Genomic DNA, 17,168 nt, shown 5'->3' with positions numbered 1-17,168 from the left:
GAGCTGTTGCTGGCCATAGATTATGCAAATCATGTTCCTTATCTTTTCATTCTCTTACCAGGGTCTTTTGGAGAGCAAAGGTTTTCAAATTTGATGAAATTCAATTTTTATTCTTATGGAATCTTGCTTTTGGTATCAAGTTTAGGAACATTTTGCTTAGCCCTGGATTCCAAAGATTTATTTTGCTGTTTTATTTTGTTTGTTGGTTGATTTTGTTTTTGTTTTTAAGGTTTTTAGTTTTAGGCTTCCTTTAATTCATTTTGAATTTTTTATAAGATATAAAACTTAGGTTAAGATTCATTTTCTTGCCTATGGATGTTGAATTGCTCCAGCATCATTGTTGAAAGGCTTTCTTCTAATGACTTGGTTTGGCATATTTATCAAAAATCAGTTTATTATGTTTGTGGGTCCACTTCTGGTTCTCTATTCTGTGTCATTGATCTATGTGTCTTTTCCTCTGCCATTGGTTAATTTCTGTAGCAATAAGGTTTTTTTTTTAACTGTCATATTTTGTTTGTTCTTTTTAGACATATATGACAGTAGAGTATATTTTGACATATTATATATACATGGAATATAACTTCCCATTCTTGTGGTTGTACATGATGTGGAGTTATACTGGTCATGAATTCATATATGAACATAGGAAAGTTATGTGCAATTAATTCTATAGTCTTTCCTATTCCTATCTTCCCTCCCTTCCCATCATTCCTCTTTTTCTAATCCAATGAACTTCTAGTGTCCCTCTCTACTTTTAGTGTGTTAACATCCACATATCAGGAAGAACATTCAGCCTTTGTTTTTTGGGGATTTTGTTTTACTCTTTTTTTTTCAAAACTGTTTTAGCTATTCTAGTTCCTTTTTCTTTCCATGTAGATTTTGGAATAATTTTGTCTACATCTACAAATAATTTTGCCTGAATTTTGATAGGAATAGCATTAAACCTTTTTATTAATTTGGGAAGAATCAACATCTTTATTGTTTTGATTTTTTTTCATTCTTGAATATATTCTCTGTGTCCTTCTGACTACCATTGTGTAACTCTCAGTATAAAAAACTTGTACTGTTATTTCAGTCTGGATTCTCTAGCAAAACAGAACCCAGTAGGTTATATAATTTTTTGCATATTGATGTTACATGCTATTTACTTATGTGATATGACCTTGCTGAACACACTTAATAATTCAAGGATTTTTTTGTATATTTCTTATAATTTTCTACACAGGCAATCATATCATTTATAACTAGGGACAGTTATAATTCTTCCTTTCTGGTCAGTATTCCTTTATTTCCTTTTCTTGCCTTATATAATGCTTAGAATTTAAAGGATTATGTTGAGTAAGAGTGGTGTGAATAGATATCCTTGACTTGTTCCCTGTCTTATGGGAAAGCATAAGTGCAATGTTAGTTTTTTGTAAATGTCCTTTATCAAGTTGCAGAAGTTCCCCTTTATTCCTATTTTTATGACAGTTCTTGTCATGAAAGTGTGTTGAACTTTGTAAGAATTTTTTCTGCATCAGTTAATTTATTTGATCATGTAATTTTTACTCTTTAACCTATTAATATGATAGATTACATTGATTGACTTTTTAATACTAAACCAGCTCTACATTCCTGGGATAAGTTTTACTTGGTAATGGTGCACAATTCATTTTACTAAATTTCCTTGGGTGATATTTGGCTACATATCTTTGCATGAGGAATACTTGTCTGTAGTTTTATTTTTTTTAACTGCTTTGTTCTGGTTTTGATATGAGGCTAATACCAGCTTCATAAATTGGACAGGAAATGTTTTCTCATCTTATTTTCTGGAAGAGGTCATGTAAAATTGCTATTAATTCTTTTTTCTGACCTAAATGCTATTTAAGTTTGTTTATTTTTATTAAAAATTAATATATTCATGGGGAGCAAAGTGATATTATGATTTGTAAATAAAATGTAGTAGACTAATTATAAGAAGCTATAAACATATCCATCCATCATCACCTCAAATCTTTATTATTTTTGTGGTGAGAACATTTTAAATTTACTCTCTTAGCAATTTTTAAATGTACCATATGCTGTTATTAGCTATATTCACCATACTATACGATAGATCTTTAAAAATAACATATTGTAAAAACCTATTCCTGTCATGTAACTAAGGCTTTGAACACTTAGACAATCATCATCCTATGCTATTCAGCCCCCTTTATCTGAGAAACACCATCCTACTTTCTGATTCTAAATTTGAATTGTTTGAGATTCCAAATATAAGTAAGAACATGTGGTGCAGGTTGAAATGCTTGGGGCCAAAGTGTTTTGGATTATTTTTGTATTGTGGAATATTTTCATATGAACAATGAAATACTATGGGGATGGAACCCAATTCTAATAAAACAAATTCATTTATGTTTCACAAATGTGTATGTTTCATATACATAGCCTGAAGGCAATTTTATCCAATATTTTAAATGCATCTGTGTTTTGACTATGACCCCACCACATGAGGTCAAGTATGGAATTTTCCACTTGTGTCATCATGTTAGCACTTAAAATTTTGGATTTCAGATTTTTGTAGTACCAGAGCTCAACCTGCATTTGTCTTTGTGGGCCAGGCTTATTTCACATAGCATAATGTTTTTTAATTCTACCCACATTGTCACAGAAAAATAGGACAGAATTATTTAAGGTTGAGTAGTATTCCATTATGTAGTATGATGGCTCCAGTTTTGTTGTTTTTATTCGTGATTTCCTTGGTAATTTGATTTGTTTTCTCATTCAATATTAATTTTAGGGTTTTTCCCCCTAGATATATGAAAACTGACATTGGAGTTTTGATAGAGATCATTTTGAATCATAGTTTTCTTTGGTTGGTAGAGATATTATTTTAATATCACTGATTCTTCTGATTCATAGACATAGGATAGTTTTCCATTTGTTTATGTCATCTTTAATTTCTTCAGTTAACATCTTCTAGTTTTTAGTGTCTAGATCTTTTACCACCTTGGTTAAATATGTTCCTGAACTTTTTTTTTTTTTTTTTTTTTTTTTTTGATGACATAGAGAATTGAACTCACAGCATAGTATATGTGAAGCAAATGCTCTATCATTGATCTATATGCCTGCCCTTGGATAGTTTATCTTAGGTGTTTGTTGTATAGAAATGCTACTGATTTCTGTATTCTATAACTTTATTTGTTTATTAGTTCTAAAAATTCTTAATGTAGTTTTAAGGTTTCCTATATAAAAGAGCATGTTGTCAGCAATCAGTGACAATTGCACTTCTTCCTTTTCTATTGGTCATTTTTTTTCTTTCTGCTGTCTAGATTCTTTGACAAGGACTTCCAATACTGTGTTTGAATACAGATAATTTGAGTGGAAATCTTTGTCTTATTCTTCCTCCTAGATAAAATACTTAATTTTCCACAAGCGAGGGGCTTATCATATATAGTCTTTATTTTCTTGAAAGTATGTTCTTTTTATACTTAGTTGATTGGATGTTTTTGTCATGAAAAGAAGTTGGATTTTGTCAAATGCTTTTTCTGCATCTAATGAGATTATATGTTTTCCCTCTTTTCTATTAATGTGACATATTTTATGTCATATTTATTGGTTTTTTTTTTTTTTTTTTTTTTTTGAAAGCAGGGATGGAACCCAGGGGTGCTTTACCAGTAAGCCACAACCCTAACCACTTTTCAGATTTTATTTAGAGACTAGGTCTTGTTGAGTTACCTAGGGCCTTGCTAAGTTGCTGAGGCTGGCTTTGAACTCACAATCCTCCCTAGATGCTGGGATTATAGGTATGCACCACTACACCTGGCATTTATTGATTTTTTTTTTATATTAAACCATCCAGATATCCCAGAATCAAATCCTACATGATCATGGTGAATAATTCTTTTACTGTGTTGTGAATTCAGTCTGCTAGTATTTTGTTGAGGATTTTTCATTTATATTTATCAAGAATAGTAGTGCTGACCTCTCAAAAACATTTGGAAGTATTCCATACCCTCGAATTTTTGGAAAGGTATGAGAAGTCTTGGTGTTAGTTCTTTAAATGTTGCTAGAATTCAACTGAAAGACCCACCGATTCCCTGTCCAGGAAAGACGCACGAGGCACTGGCTGCAAACGCATGAGGTTTATTCAGACACAGACGTCTGTGGGTGCTCAGCGAAACCTCAGCCGGAGCTTTGGTGAGCCGGCACACCGGGCTTTGGGGTACAGGTCTTTTATAGGGTCAAGGGGCAGGTTTCGCGCGTGCGGTAAGCAACAGGTTTCTTATTGGCTATTTTGAACCCAGCATATAGGTTACCTAAAGGGTAAAGTTATTTTTCATTTTATGTTCCTGGAACAATACCACATGACAGTTACATATGAGCATTCTGATTTTTCTGTTCCTGCTTATTAGCCCCTGTTTATTCAGGCATGCCCTGGAATCTGTTTTTCTGCTCTTTCCCAACCATCCTGTTTTTTTCCTTTTTAATCGGTCACACTTAACTGATTATCTGAAAAACACATTGTCTGCAGGTTTGTGACGTGCCCTAATAATTTTGTAACTAAGCCTAAGGTTGCTGGGCTGGGGTCTTTCACAACCTCAAAATCATTAGAACTTAAGCTTTTCTCAGATGTGGGGATACTTTTTTTAAAAAGATTTTATTTTATTTTTTAATTGGTATATGTTAATTAACCATAGTGGAGGGCTTCATTGTGATATAATCAAACATGCAAATAACATAATTTGATCAATTTCACACCCTAGTATCTCCTCTGATTCTCCTCCAGTTTCCTTTGTCTACCCTAATGATCTTCTTCCTATTACTTTCATGATGTACTTTTCTTTCTTTTTTTCTCTTCTATCTCCAACCTATGAGAGAAAACATGATACTTGTCTTTCTGTGTCTGGCTTATTTCTCTTTACACAATGCTCTCCACTTCCATAAACTTTTTTGCAAATAACATAGTTTCCTTCTTCTTTATGGCTGAATAAAACTCCATTGTGTGCTACATTTTCTTTATTAATTCATCTGATAAAAAATGTCACTGGACATCTGATTCCACAACTTGATAGTTGTGAATTATACTGTGATAAACATGGGTATGCATGCATCTCTAAAGTGTGCTTGAAGGGAAAGTGAGGAACTAGAGACAGGTAAGAGAGAAATGAAGGACAGAGACCAGGCAGAGATACACAGGAGAGTTTATTGGTCAGAGCTGACAAATAAAGGCCATCTCTCTATAGAGCAGAAAGAGAGGCAAAACCAGCCTAGGTTTCAGGACTTTTGGGGGGCAGGCTCAGGAATCAGAGCAGGGTGGGTCCTAATGCTGACTGTTAGGGGCTGGATTGGTATGAGGGAGTAGTGAGCCTTTCTCAGAAACTCCCTTGGGCGAGAAAGTGAAACTTTTTCTTTTAAATGGCAGCTGTCACTTAAGACGGCTATCCAGATGCTAAGCAAGGACCTTATAGTGCTAACTTTAATTCTTTTGTATAAATACCAAAGAGTGGTATAACTGGATTATATGGTAGCTCTTTTTAGTTTTTTGAGGAAACTCTATACTGATTTCCATACTGGCTTTACCAGTTTACATTTCCACTAACAGTTTATGAGTTTCATTTCCCATGCATTCTTGCCAGCATTTATTGTTATTTGTAATCTTGATAATTGCCATTTTGATTGGAGTTGAGATGGAATCTCAATGTTTTGATTTGCGTTTCTCTGATGGCTAAAGATGTTGAACACTTTTTCATACAATTGTTGACCATTGTATTTCTTCTTTTGAGAAGTGTCTATTCAGTCAATTTATTTAATGGATTTGTTTTATTTATGTCAAGTTTCTTTAGTTTTTTATATTTTTTGTATTAATCCTCCATTGGAAGAATAACTGGCAAAGATTTCTTCCATTTTGGAGGCTGTCTCTTTACATTGCAAATTGTTTCCTTGTTGTGCAGAAGTTTTTTAATTCAACACCATCCCATTGTTTAATTCTTGCTATTATTTCCTAAGCTATAGGAGTTTCCTTCAGAAAATCATTGCCAGTGCCTACATATTGAAGTGTTTCCCTTATATTTTCTTTTAGCAATTGTAAAGTTTCTGGTCTTATATATTATAAGTGCAAAATGACAGATCAGACCTCAACAGATTCAGAGAAGCTATTTATTTATTTGCAGACTCAAGCACCGCAGGGACCCATTTTCTGAATGTGAATATGACCCGTAGGTTACAGAGGGGATTTTAGTTTTATATGGCATAATAAGAGTGGAAACTGTGGGCGTGTCCTTCAGACTGTTGGGCTAGTTGTACAGGTTAAAATTTTAACTCTGGAAGGCAGTTTTATAAAAAGCTCCCAAAGGATGAGTACTCATATCTTACCCATTGCTTTGCTTGCTCTGGGATTCATTGTTTCCCAGAATTTTACTGTGCCCGCATTTAGGACTAATTTGCAATGTGGAAAGGTCAGGAGCCTGGTATTCAATATCCACCCCCTTGCTTCAGAGCCCATTGTTATTAGGAAAGGATTTACTGTGAGAGATTAGTGCTTGGCTAGTTTCCCCTCCTCCCTCCCAAGCTGCACTGTCCCTCTGCTTTTCTTTGACTGTCCTGTAAAAATATAATATTATTTTCCATAATCCTTCATATATAGGTCTTTGATCCATTTTGAGTTGACTTTTTATATGGCAAGAAGTTAAAATCTACTTTTATTCTATATGGGGATATCAAGTGTTAAACCCCGATGCAAAGAAAAGACCACTGACTCCAATTTTAAATCAAATTAAAGCAAGCTTTAATTTTCCCTCCCAAAAACCCTGGGCTAGAGATCAGTACCCCAGCTCTCTAGGAACACAGTTTTATAGCACAAAGTTGCAAAGGGGGGTGTCTTGAGAACTTATAGATAATAGAATTTTGACAAGCATAATACAAAGGCAAATAGTAGGTTAATGATCTATATGGCTTAACAGGTAAGGAATAAATTTAGATCCCAACATCAGAATTTATGAGGCGCTACTGAAGTTTCAAAGAGGATTGTTATCTGGTCAGGGAAAGCCAGGCATGGGTGATTTCAAGACGTGGGCAGGAATTCCAAACAAGTTTAGAAATCGCAGTAATTTATAATAAAACAGAAATTAACTTTTCATGACTTTTTGACAAGATGGCTCCCAATCTTAAGATGGAATTAGACTGGGTTCATCACAAGTTTCCCAGAACCATTTGTTATAGAGATTATCTTTTTGTTTTTATTTCTTTCTCTTTTCTTTTTCCTTTTTTTTAGAATTCAGTTTGGCTTTATTTTTTCACATTTTTTATCAGTACATTATTATATGTATATTATATGTGTATCAATGTACATATTGATGGAATTTGTTGTTCCATATTCATACAGGCACACAACATAACAATATAATTTGGCCAATATCGCTCCCCAGCACTTTTTCTCTCCTTCCCTGCCTCCCACCTGTCTTTTCTTCAGTGTATGTTTTCAGATGATTGTATCTGTCTGTGTTTGTCTGTGTCTTCTACTCTTTTCCATTGGTCTACATGTCTGTTTTTATGTCATTATCAAGCTTTTTTTATTAGTATGGCTTTATTGTATAATTCGAAGTCAGATATTGCCGGGGGGGTGAAGAATAACTTGTGTACGTTGATGCAGCAGGAATGGAAGCCGTTTATTGTAGGATCTGAGCGATATTTATGCATTTTACACAGCTTATCTAATTAGCATAAAATAGATACAGCAGTCAACCAATAAGGAATCTCCACACTTAATGGCTCGCTTTTGTTACTTCACAAACCACTCCCTCTGGCATTTTGCCAGGCGCCATCCAGACTTGTTTACAGACTCTAACATTTCTTTGGCAAAATAACAGGTGCCAATCTGACTTGTTTACAGACCTTAACAAGATATTTTGATGCTTCCAACATTACTTTTTCTAATAAGCATTGCTTTTTGTATGAGTCTTTTTTTCTTCCATATGAATTTGTGTTCTAAGTATAAAATAGTATCATTTGCCAATAAGAATTATTTGGCTTCCTTCTTTTCTTCTTTCATCCTTTTTATTTCTTTTCTTGCTTAGTTCTTTTTAAATTTCAAGTATTATGTTAAATAGGAGTGGTGAGAGTGAACATACTTGTTTTGTTCTTGATTTTTAGATGAAATGCTTTCAGTTTTTCCCCATTCAGGATGATGTTAGCTTTGGGTTTATCATGTATATTCTTTATGATATCGAGGTATTTCCATTCTGGATTTCTTTAGGATTTTTATGCTTAATTAATTAATTAATTAATTTTTATGTTTAATTTTGTCAAAGACTTTTTCTCCATCTATTTAGATAATTATGTAATTTTTATCCTTGATTCTGTTTATGTGTTGTGTTACATTTTTGTTTGCCTGTGATCCTGAGGATTAAATCCAGGGGCTGTCTATCATTGAGCTATATCCCAAGCCTTTTTCATTTTTTATTTTAAGACAGGGTCTCACTAAGTTGTAGAGGCTGGCCTGGAACTTGTGACCTTTCTGCCCCGGTCTCACAAGTCACTGTACCCAGCCTGTATATTATCTCAGAAAAGTATTTTTTAATTTGATTTGCAAGAATATTATGAAGGATTTTTGCACCAGTGTTCAGTTGATAATTTTCTTTCCTTGATGTGTTTTTAGCCAATATTGGAATGACATTCATGACTTTTGCTTTGTAGAATGTATTTGAAAGCATTTCTTCTCTTTCTGTTTCATGGAGTAATTTGAGTAGCATTGATGTTTGTTCTCTTTAAAGATATTATTAAATTCAGTCATGAATCTGTCTGGTTCTAGACTTTTCTTTGTTGGGAGGTGTTTTATTCAGTTTTTACATTGCCATAACCAAAATACTTGACAAGAACAACTTAGATCAGAAAAAAGTTTGTTGGGCTCATGGTTTCAAGAGTTCTCAGTCTGTCTGAGATCTCATAGACCTCAGATGGTTGACTCCATTGCTCTGAGCCCCAAGTGAGGCAGCACATCATGAGGGAAGGTCCTTGCAGAGAAAATCTGCTCAGCTCATGGTGTGGTCAGCAAGTAGAGATAAGAAGGGCAACTATAAGAATGTTGCACCCTTCCAGTGCACATCCCCAGTGACCCACTTCCTCTAACCATATCCCACCTGCCTATTGTTACCACCCAGTCCATTCAAACTAGGAAGGACTGAGACTGATTAGGTTACAGTTCTCACAGTTCTCACATAATTTTCTGAATTAATACAGAAACTTTTGGAGAGACTTCATATCCAAACCATGATAAAAGGTTGTTTTAATTACTGCTTAATCTCATTACTTATGATTGGTCTATTTACATTTTCTATATCCTCTTGATTCAATTTTGGTAGATTGTATATGTCTAGGAAGTTATCTATTTATTCTAGATTTTTCCAGTTGATTAGAACATAAATTTTCAAACAGTCTCTGAGTTTCTGTTTTATCCCTTTTTTCATCTCTAATTCTATTAATTTTGGTCTTTCCTCTCTTTCTTTTGGTTAGTTTGACCAGAGGTTTGCCAATCTTACTTATCTTTTCAAATAACTTATTCTTTGTTTTATTGATCCTTTGTATTATTATATTATTCTTTCTATCATTAATTTCCTGATCCTTATTCTTTCTTTCATTGTTATTTTTCAGGTTGATTTTTAGATTCTTGTTTTTTCTAAGACATTGAAATGCATTATTAGGTTATTTGAGATATTTCTGATTGTTTTATCAGCTGTAAACTTCCTTTATATTGGTATTTTCATTGTTTCCCACAGATTCTTTATATTGTGTTTCTATTCTCATTTGATTCTGGGAATTTTTAAATATCTCACCTCACCAACCTTTCTGCATGTATTTGCAGCATTTCTGTATTTTTCTTGTGTTTTTCCACATTTATTCCATAATGATCTGATAAGAGGAAGGATGAAGGAATTATTTCATTTTTTAACTTTCCTTCCTTTCTTTCTTTCTTTGAATTTGCCAAGACTTATTTTGTGATCTAATATCTAATCTGTTTTGGAGAAGGCTCCATAATTAGCTGAAAAGAAAGTGTTTTCATCTGTTATTGGATGAAATATTCTGCATATGTTTGTTAAGGACACTGATCTAAAGTATAGTTTAACTCTGTAGTACCTTAGTTAATTTTTTGATCTGGATGAACTATCAATTAGAGTGGGATATTGAAATCAGCCACGATTATTGTATTGTATTTATCTGTCCCTTTTTATTGAGTAATGTTTGCTTTATGAAATTTGGTGCACCAACATTTGGAGCATATTTACAATTATTATATATTTTTGTTGGATTGTTTTGTTTACCAATATGGTGAACTTTGTCTCTTCTGACAAAATTTGAAGTTGATTCTTCAGATATGAGAATAGTTATTCCTTCTTGCTTTTAGATTCAGTTTGCATAAAATATTATTTTACATTCTTAAACTTGCAAGTAAGATGTGTTTATTGCAGACAACATGCAGTTGGGTCTTGTTTTTTAATCCTATCTGCCAGTCTGTCTCTTGATCGAAAAATTTACATCATTTGCATTCAGTGTTATTATTAAAATGTATGTCATTTTTTCTATAATTTTGTTTTATTTCTAATGTTTGATCTGTTCCTAATTCTCATTTGCTTATCTACTCTTCTAAAGAGATTTATTTTTTCCTATGTTCTCTTATTTTTATTTTTTCCTGTGTCTTGGATTCATGTAAGCATCTTCTGTATTTCTGGATTAGTGGTCATGAATTCCATTAGCTTATGCTTTTTTGGAAAGTTTTATTTTTTTCTTTAATTTTGAAGTGTAGCTTTACTGGATATAGTAATTTAGGTTGGCAATCATTTTTTTTTTTAAGGCTTGAAATATATCATTACATGCCCTCTCTGTCTTTCTAAGTCTTTCCCATACTCATCCTCCCTTCCTTCCTGCAACTCTGCCCTTTCCAATCAGGTAAACCTCCCCATACATTGTAAGTCAGCATCCACATATCATAGAGAACATTTGGCCTTTGGTTTGGGGGGATTAGCTTATTTCACTTAGCATGATAGTCTCCAGTTCCATCCATTTAATGGCAAATGCCATACTTTCAACAGATGAATTTTAGAAATTGTAATTTAATATCTCTTAACTATCCCCTGTTTATAGTATAATTGTCTTAAATATTTCATCTACATATAGTTGGAACCATATTAAACAGTGTTATGACTTTTGCTTCCATTATCAAACATGATGTAGAAAAATCAAGAGAGGATAGCTTATTATATTTATTCATAATTTTGTCAATCATGTTTTTTCTTCCTTTTTTGATGCTCCTTCTTTTAATTTTTGGTTGTTTAATATCTGGTCAATGAATTTACTTTAGCCATTCTCTTAGGGGGTGTCTTTTAGCAGCAAATTATCTTACTTTTCCTGTATCTAAGAATATCCTGAATTTCCCTTCATTGATGGATAGGGGATATATATATAGGGGATCCCGGGTTGGTAATTCTTTTCTTTTAGCACTTGAAAAATGTTGTGCCATTTTCTAATGGCCTCCTTGATCATTTGAATTGTTTATCTCCTATTAAAAAAAAAGTGTTTTCCTCTTGCTGTTTTCAAGATTTTTTTTTCTTTTTAGTTTTCAAAAATTCAATATTGATGTGTCTTGGCGTGGATTTCTTTGATTTATCCTGTGCTTAATTCCCTTAGCTTCACGAATCTCTTGTTTTGTGTGTCTTTTGCCAAATTTGGGGAGTTTTCAGCCATTATTTCTTCAAGTATATATATTAATATATATATTTAATCTGCCTTCTTTCTCTTACCCCCTGGGACTCCAGACACAAATGCTAGATCTTTTTTTAAGGACCATATAACCTGAATTTATTAACTTTAATCAACAATAATTTAAAAGATGCAAAAGTCCCATTTGATAGGAAATGAAAAAATTCTTATACAATAAATGAAGGAAACTGATCAATGGTCAAATAGTCAACATACAATGCAGTCAACTAACAAACAGTCACAAGGATCAATGTAAGTCATGCATCATCTTCCATGTAACATTGGCTTCTCCCCCCCAAACATAAAGGCAGATTAATCCAATAGCTCCACTAATTATCTTTATGCCTCCACCTGAAATTAACATTTGAATTAAACACATATTAATGGCTCATAACAGCACTAGTTTTGTACTGGCTAAGGAATTCACCAGGTGGTGCTCATATTTAAGCAAATGTTAGCATTACAATTAACAGTATTTTTTCAATTATTAACTTCAGGATAGTACTGGGTGATTTTTTTTTTCCAAAAAATACAAATAGGTAAAACCTAAATGGACATTTAGAGTTTATTTACTAATTTAAGAGACATGGAGTAAGACTTGTTGATCAAGTCTCAACAGTACCTACTTAAAAAGTTAGAATAAACACAACTTTTAGGATAGCCCATTTCTGTTCCAGTCTACCACTTAATAGGAGTGCTTAGGCAGGTCACTTTGATGGTTTGAAAATTTATAATACTATCTTGAATCTCACAAAGACCTTTTGAAACTTTTTTTTACCAAGTAGAAATTAAGGAAAGTCCATTTTAAGAAATAGAATGTCACTGGGTCACTAGCAGTCTCTCAAATCATTCCTCAATTCCCAAATTCCCAACAACTTAAGTTAGAAGCTCCTTACCCTGTAAGACACTATACCTCAGTCGAACAGAAGATGTCATGATATTGTACTTGGGGTACGAGACAAAATACACAAACTATCTTCTACTGGCATCAGTAGACTAATGTCTAGGTATGCACAGGACTGACTTAAAAAGTGATTAAAGAGTATTTCAATTCATTAAAGGAAACAAAGCTTAAAAATTACCTGCTTCTACAACTACAAGGTAGAATCTTAAATAGAATAAGTTATACTCTATGTATGTATAACTTGCCAAAATTATTCATTCTACTGTCATATATAACTAAAAAGAACAAATAAAAAATAAAAATTTAAATTAAAAAAAGAGTTTACATGCTTAGTCAAATAAGTTTAACTTTAGTTGCTTAGTGAATTTTTAATTGGCTCCTGTTACTGGTAAATACAACACTTTGTTTTTGGTGTAGAAACCAAATAAATCAGGTTTTCCCTTGAGAATACAATGTGCATTTGTATGTAAAGTGCCAGTTTATTTATAAACTATTTCAATAAACTTTAAAGTCTGCTTCATAGCAGTGAGACTGACATCTCAACTGCTTTATGGTCATAACTGATCTTTCATCTTGCTGCGTCAAACTTACTTGAGGGTTCCCTTTCTTTAAAACCTGGATCACCACCATTAGTGCTGTGGTGAAGCTGGACAGCCTGCTTACAAAAGCTGAAAAGGACAAGATCTTCCATAAGAATTCAAGTAGCCTGTTTCAAATGTCCTTTCTTTCTAGGTAACACCACTAGCTTATTAATAAACAGGATTGATTCTGATAGCTACACAGTTTTATAGATGTTGTTAATAAACCTTAAGGACAATGGTGTAGCTAGTTGATTCACTTTAGCTGATTTTTTTCTGAGGGGGGTGGCAAGGGAGAAAAAAAAATCAACAAAATAAGAGCACATCTGTTCATTTAGAAATCAGCATCCAAGGTAAGAGAATTCTCCAATCTTCTGATACTCAACTACTCTCCAATCTTCTTATACTCAACTACTCTCTTCTCAAAGAAGTTAGTCTTCCCTTCCAGTGAAATATACTCCATAATGTCAAGTGGGTTTTCTACTCTGAAAATCTCACTAGAGCCCAGTTTCAGCATAAGCCTGTCCGCCACAAATTCAATGCACTGCTTCATCAAAGAGCAGTTCATCCCAATGAGCTTCACAGACAAGGCCTTGGTGTGAGGAACTCCTGTTCTATCCTATCAAAATTGATAATTACTTTTATCCTCTTCTCCCACAGTGTGTAGCAAGTATTTGAACATTGAGCAGGCAAAATCACTCATCTCTGCTAATAAGTTCACTGGAAAATGTGAGACCAGGCATCAGCCGTCATTTCTTAAGCCAGAATATATTGATGCAAAAGAACCAGAAAAGAAGATTTCTTCCACATTAGCAAAGGCTACATCATGCTCTCCACAAATAGACTTTTTATCTGATTCCAAATCTGTTTTCTTATTCACACAAGGCATCATTTCAGTGCTATTGAAGATAAATTCTTTTTCTTTGGAATTTTTAATGTGACAATAAGGAAACTGTACATTACAGAATGTATTTTTTCCTATGGCAATTTGGAATCCATAGAAACAGTGGGCTTCTGTAATTTGAATTTTTGGCTAAATTGCTTCACCAATTTTTCATGTATTGTGCTTTCACCTGCTAAAAGCCAGACATGTGCTATAAAATCTCTCTCCTCAAGCTTCAGGGCTTCCCAGGGTTGAATGTTCCTGAAAAGATCTACCTCCTTAACTTTCCAAAAGGAAGCCTCAGCTTTTTTTTTTTTTTTTTCAAAGAGAAGAGTGAGAGTGAGAGAGAGAGAGAGAGAGAGAGAGAGAGAGAGAGAGAGAGAATTTTTAATATTTATTTTTAGTTTTTCAGCGGACACAACATGTTTGTTTGTGGTGCTGAGGATTGAACTGGGACCGCACGCATGCCAGGCGACCGCACTACCGCTTGAGCCACATCCCCAGCCCAAGCTTAAGCTTTTTTATACATCTGCCAAATATCCTGGTATTCTATAGAAAAGAGGACAATGCAGAGTGGGTTTTCTCTCATTAGTGGTTCATCCTCCATGCTGGGGTCAGGTTCTTTGGGCTCCTGGAAGATCCTCCTGGCGGTCTTGTGCACCAGAACTCTGGGTGACCTGTTCTCCTTGGGGGTCACGCTGAGTCCCTTCATCAGGGAGAGCTACAGCCACAGCTGCTGCTGTGTGAGATGGTGGCTACTGGAGGGGAGTAGCGGGGAGGCGGACCCAGAGCATGGTGGTGGGCAGTGACTGGAGTTGGAGGAGAGAAGAATGCTGGCTCTAGAGCTCTCTCTTTCTTCCCTTCCTCTTCTGCCTCCCCTTCCCTCTCTCTCTCTCTTTCCTGATTCCACAGGTTCGCTGAAGTTTATTTTTTCAGTCAACTTCCTCTTTGTGCTTCTGATTAGATAATTTTTATATTTTTTTCCAATTCACTGATTTGTCTTTCTGTCCACTTCAGTCTTCCATTTTTTTTCCCATTTCTGTTACTGTGGGTTTTAGCCCTGCAAAAAATCCATTTGGTTCTTATTTATGTTCTATTTTTTTTTCTATTTATGTGTAATTTCTTTACCCATTCATCTCCACTTAAACCTTCCCCGAAACCTCCCATGGAGATATTAGCTCCACATTCACCACATTTTGTTCCTCTGATATTTGGCTGGAGTAGAGTTAATATTATCTAAAAGTTTCTGTCTTGATAGAGTGCCCCTTTCCAGGTCCTTTAGCTTAAAAAAAAAAAAGGCATTTTTATTACTTTTTTTTTTCTGTCTGCACACATTGGCATTTCCAAGTTGCCAGTGTCTACAGTTCCAAGTCTGGGGTATATGATGAAAAAGAAAACCCAAGGAAGACACTTACCACTTATCTCTTAACCAGTGTGCTTCTCTTCTCCACTTTTCAGTGTCTTCTTATGTTTTCTTTTACACAATGTCTGGAGTTTTTTGTTTTGTTTCTTTCTTTGAGGTACTGGAGATTGAACCCAGGGCCTTGTGCATGCAAGGCAAACACTCTATCAACTGAGTTATATCCCCAGCCCTGGAGTTTTTAGTTATAGTTGGTTGGAAGAATAGGAAAAAGCACATCAACTCTACTTTTCCTGGAAGCCAAGACCTGGGGTTTAATAAGGCCTTCTGTGATATATTCTCTAATACCACGCAGTTCTTTTATGTGACTAAAATTTGGGGGGAATATATTTAATTTTCTTTTGCAAATGAAAATGGAAATTTGTGGTTAGCTCCTCACATTAGGTGCACTGTAATTATGCAACTATGCACAGTATTAATTTATGCCTTATTTTTCTCTTGTCAAATTTTGTATTATAAATTCAATATTTTTATACTTTCCATGTTTATAATTATTTTTAAATGTACCCTCTTCAGTCTTGTTTCTGCTTAAAACATGCAAATTGAAATTGAATAGGAAAAAAGAAAGCTTTAAGCAATTCAGGATAGTGTGAGTTTATTACTACCTGAATTTTGATAGTCATCATCTTGTTAATAAATACTAAGATTGCATTTGTTTCATGTAATATTTTACTTTCCACAATGTGCTTCTTGTTTCCTTCCCTGTGCCAAATCCTGAGAAGGAAGTTGGCAAAGAAATTCTTCTACATCTATGAATAGTTAGTTCTGTTTTATGTGAAGCTATATAATTTGAGGAGGTCTTCTTTAAACTGATAAAACAGATACTACACTTAGTCTTAGTAACAAGATCCAGAAGCAATTAAAGCCATCTTTAAGATAAATAACACAAGATTTTAGAAGGGGCAGTGCAAATGAAAGGACCATGAAGCTTAAATTTTACTAGCTTCATAGAATATAAAGTTTTTATCTATAAATAGGGGAAGATATGGAAGAGCTAATGATTTTTTTAAGGTATATCATAAGCATGATAAGCCTTAAAAATCAGCCACCCTTTAGAGATCACAAAGCACAGAAAACCCCCTCTTTTCTACAAACAGGGAAGCTTTTATTTTTAAGAAGACTTTTCTCTTTCACTCTGCTCTTTCTCTCTCTAGTTATGTCTGTAATTTCTAATGTTGCTGGCAGTGACTTGCTTTGTGGTCATGAATAGACCAGTGAAAAAGAGCAGAAAAAAGAAAGATGTCCATCTTCTTTATTTTAGGGCATAGGTAGTTAGAAAATTTGAGAAATATTCTCTAAATAGGCCCCAATCCAGTTAAAATTTTTCCTATAATTGAGAGAAAAGTAAATTGGAAAATTTTATTTAGATTTAATAAATTTAATAAATTGATAAAATATAATTCTTTTTAGATAACACTGGCTGATGTTTCAAAATTATTGAAATTCAATAATTTGATTCAATAATCATTATTACCCTTCCTATTTTGGTGCCATCCAGCATCCAAAACATGAACTAAACGCAACCCCTAATGCTTACCAGTTGTTTTCATTTAAAATGAGGTCAATGCAGAACATTTTAATTACAGAAATATGAAATAAACTATGCTAGCTATTTCTTAATTAATTTTATTTATTTGAAATGAGACATTAGTTTGA

At 33.8% G+C, this 17,168-nt stretch overlaps 1 protein-coding gene and 1 pseudogene across 1 annotated transcript in view; one reads left to right on the top strand and one right to left on the bottom strand.

Annotated features, from left to right (window-relative positions):
- Positions 1-17,168, top strand: part of Dnah14 (dynein axonemal heavy chain 14) — a 343,676-nt gene that overhangs the window by 28,244 nt on the left and 298,264 nt on the right. The window lies entirely within an intron of this gene.
- On the bottom strand, positions 13,595-14,400 carry LOC143379498 (ribonucleoside-diphosphate reductase subunit M2 pseudogene; annotated as a pseudogene).

This window comes from Callospermophilus lateralis, chromosome 13, assembly GCF_048772815.1.
Source record: "Callospermophilus lateralis isolate mCalLat2 chromosome 13, mCalLat2.hap1, whole genome shotgun sequence".
Taxonomy (NCBI): Eukaryota; Metazoa; Chordata; class Mammalia; order Rodentia; family Sciuridae; genus Callospermophilus; species Callospermophilus lateralis.
Note: the sequence above shows the minus strand (reverse complement) of the source record. Positions and strands in the feature narration are given on the sequence as shown.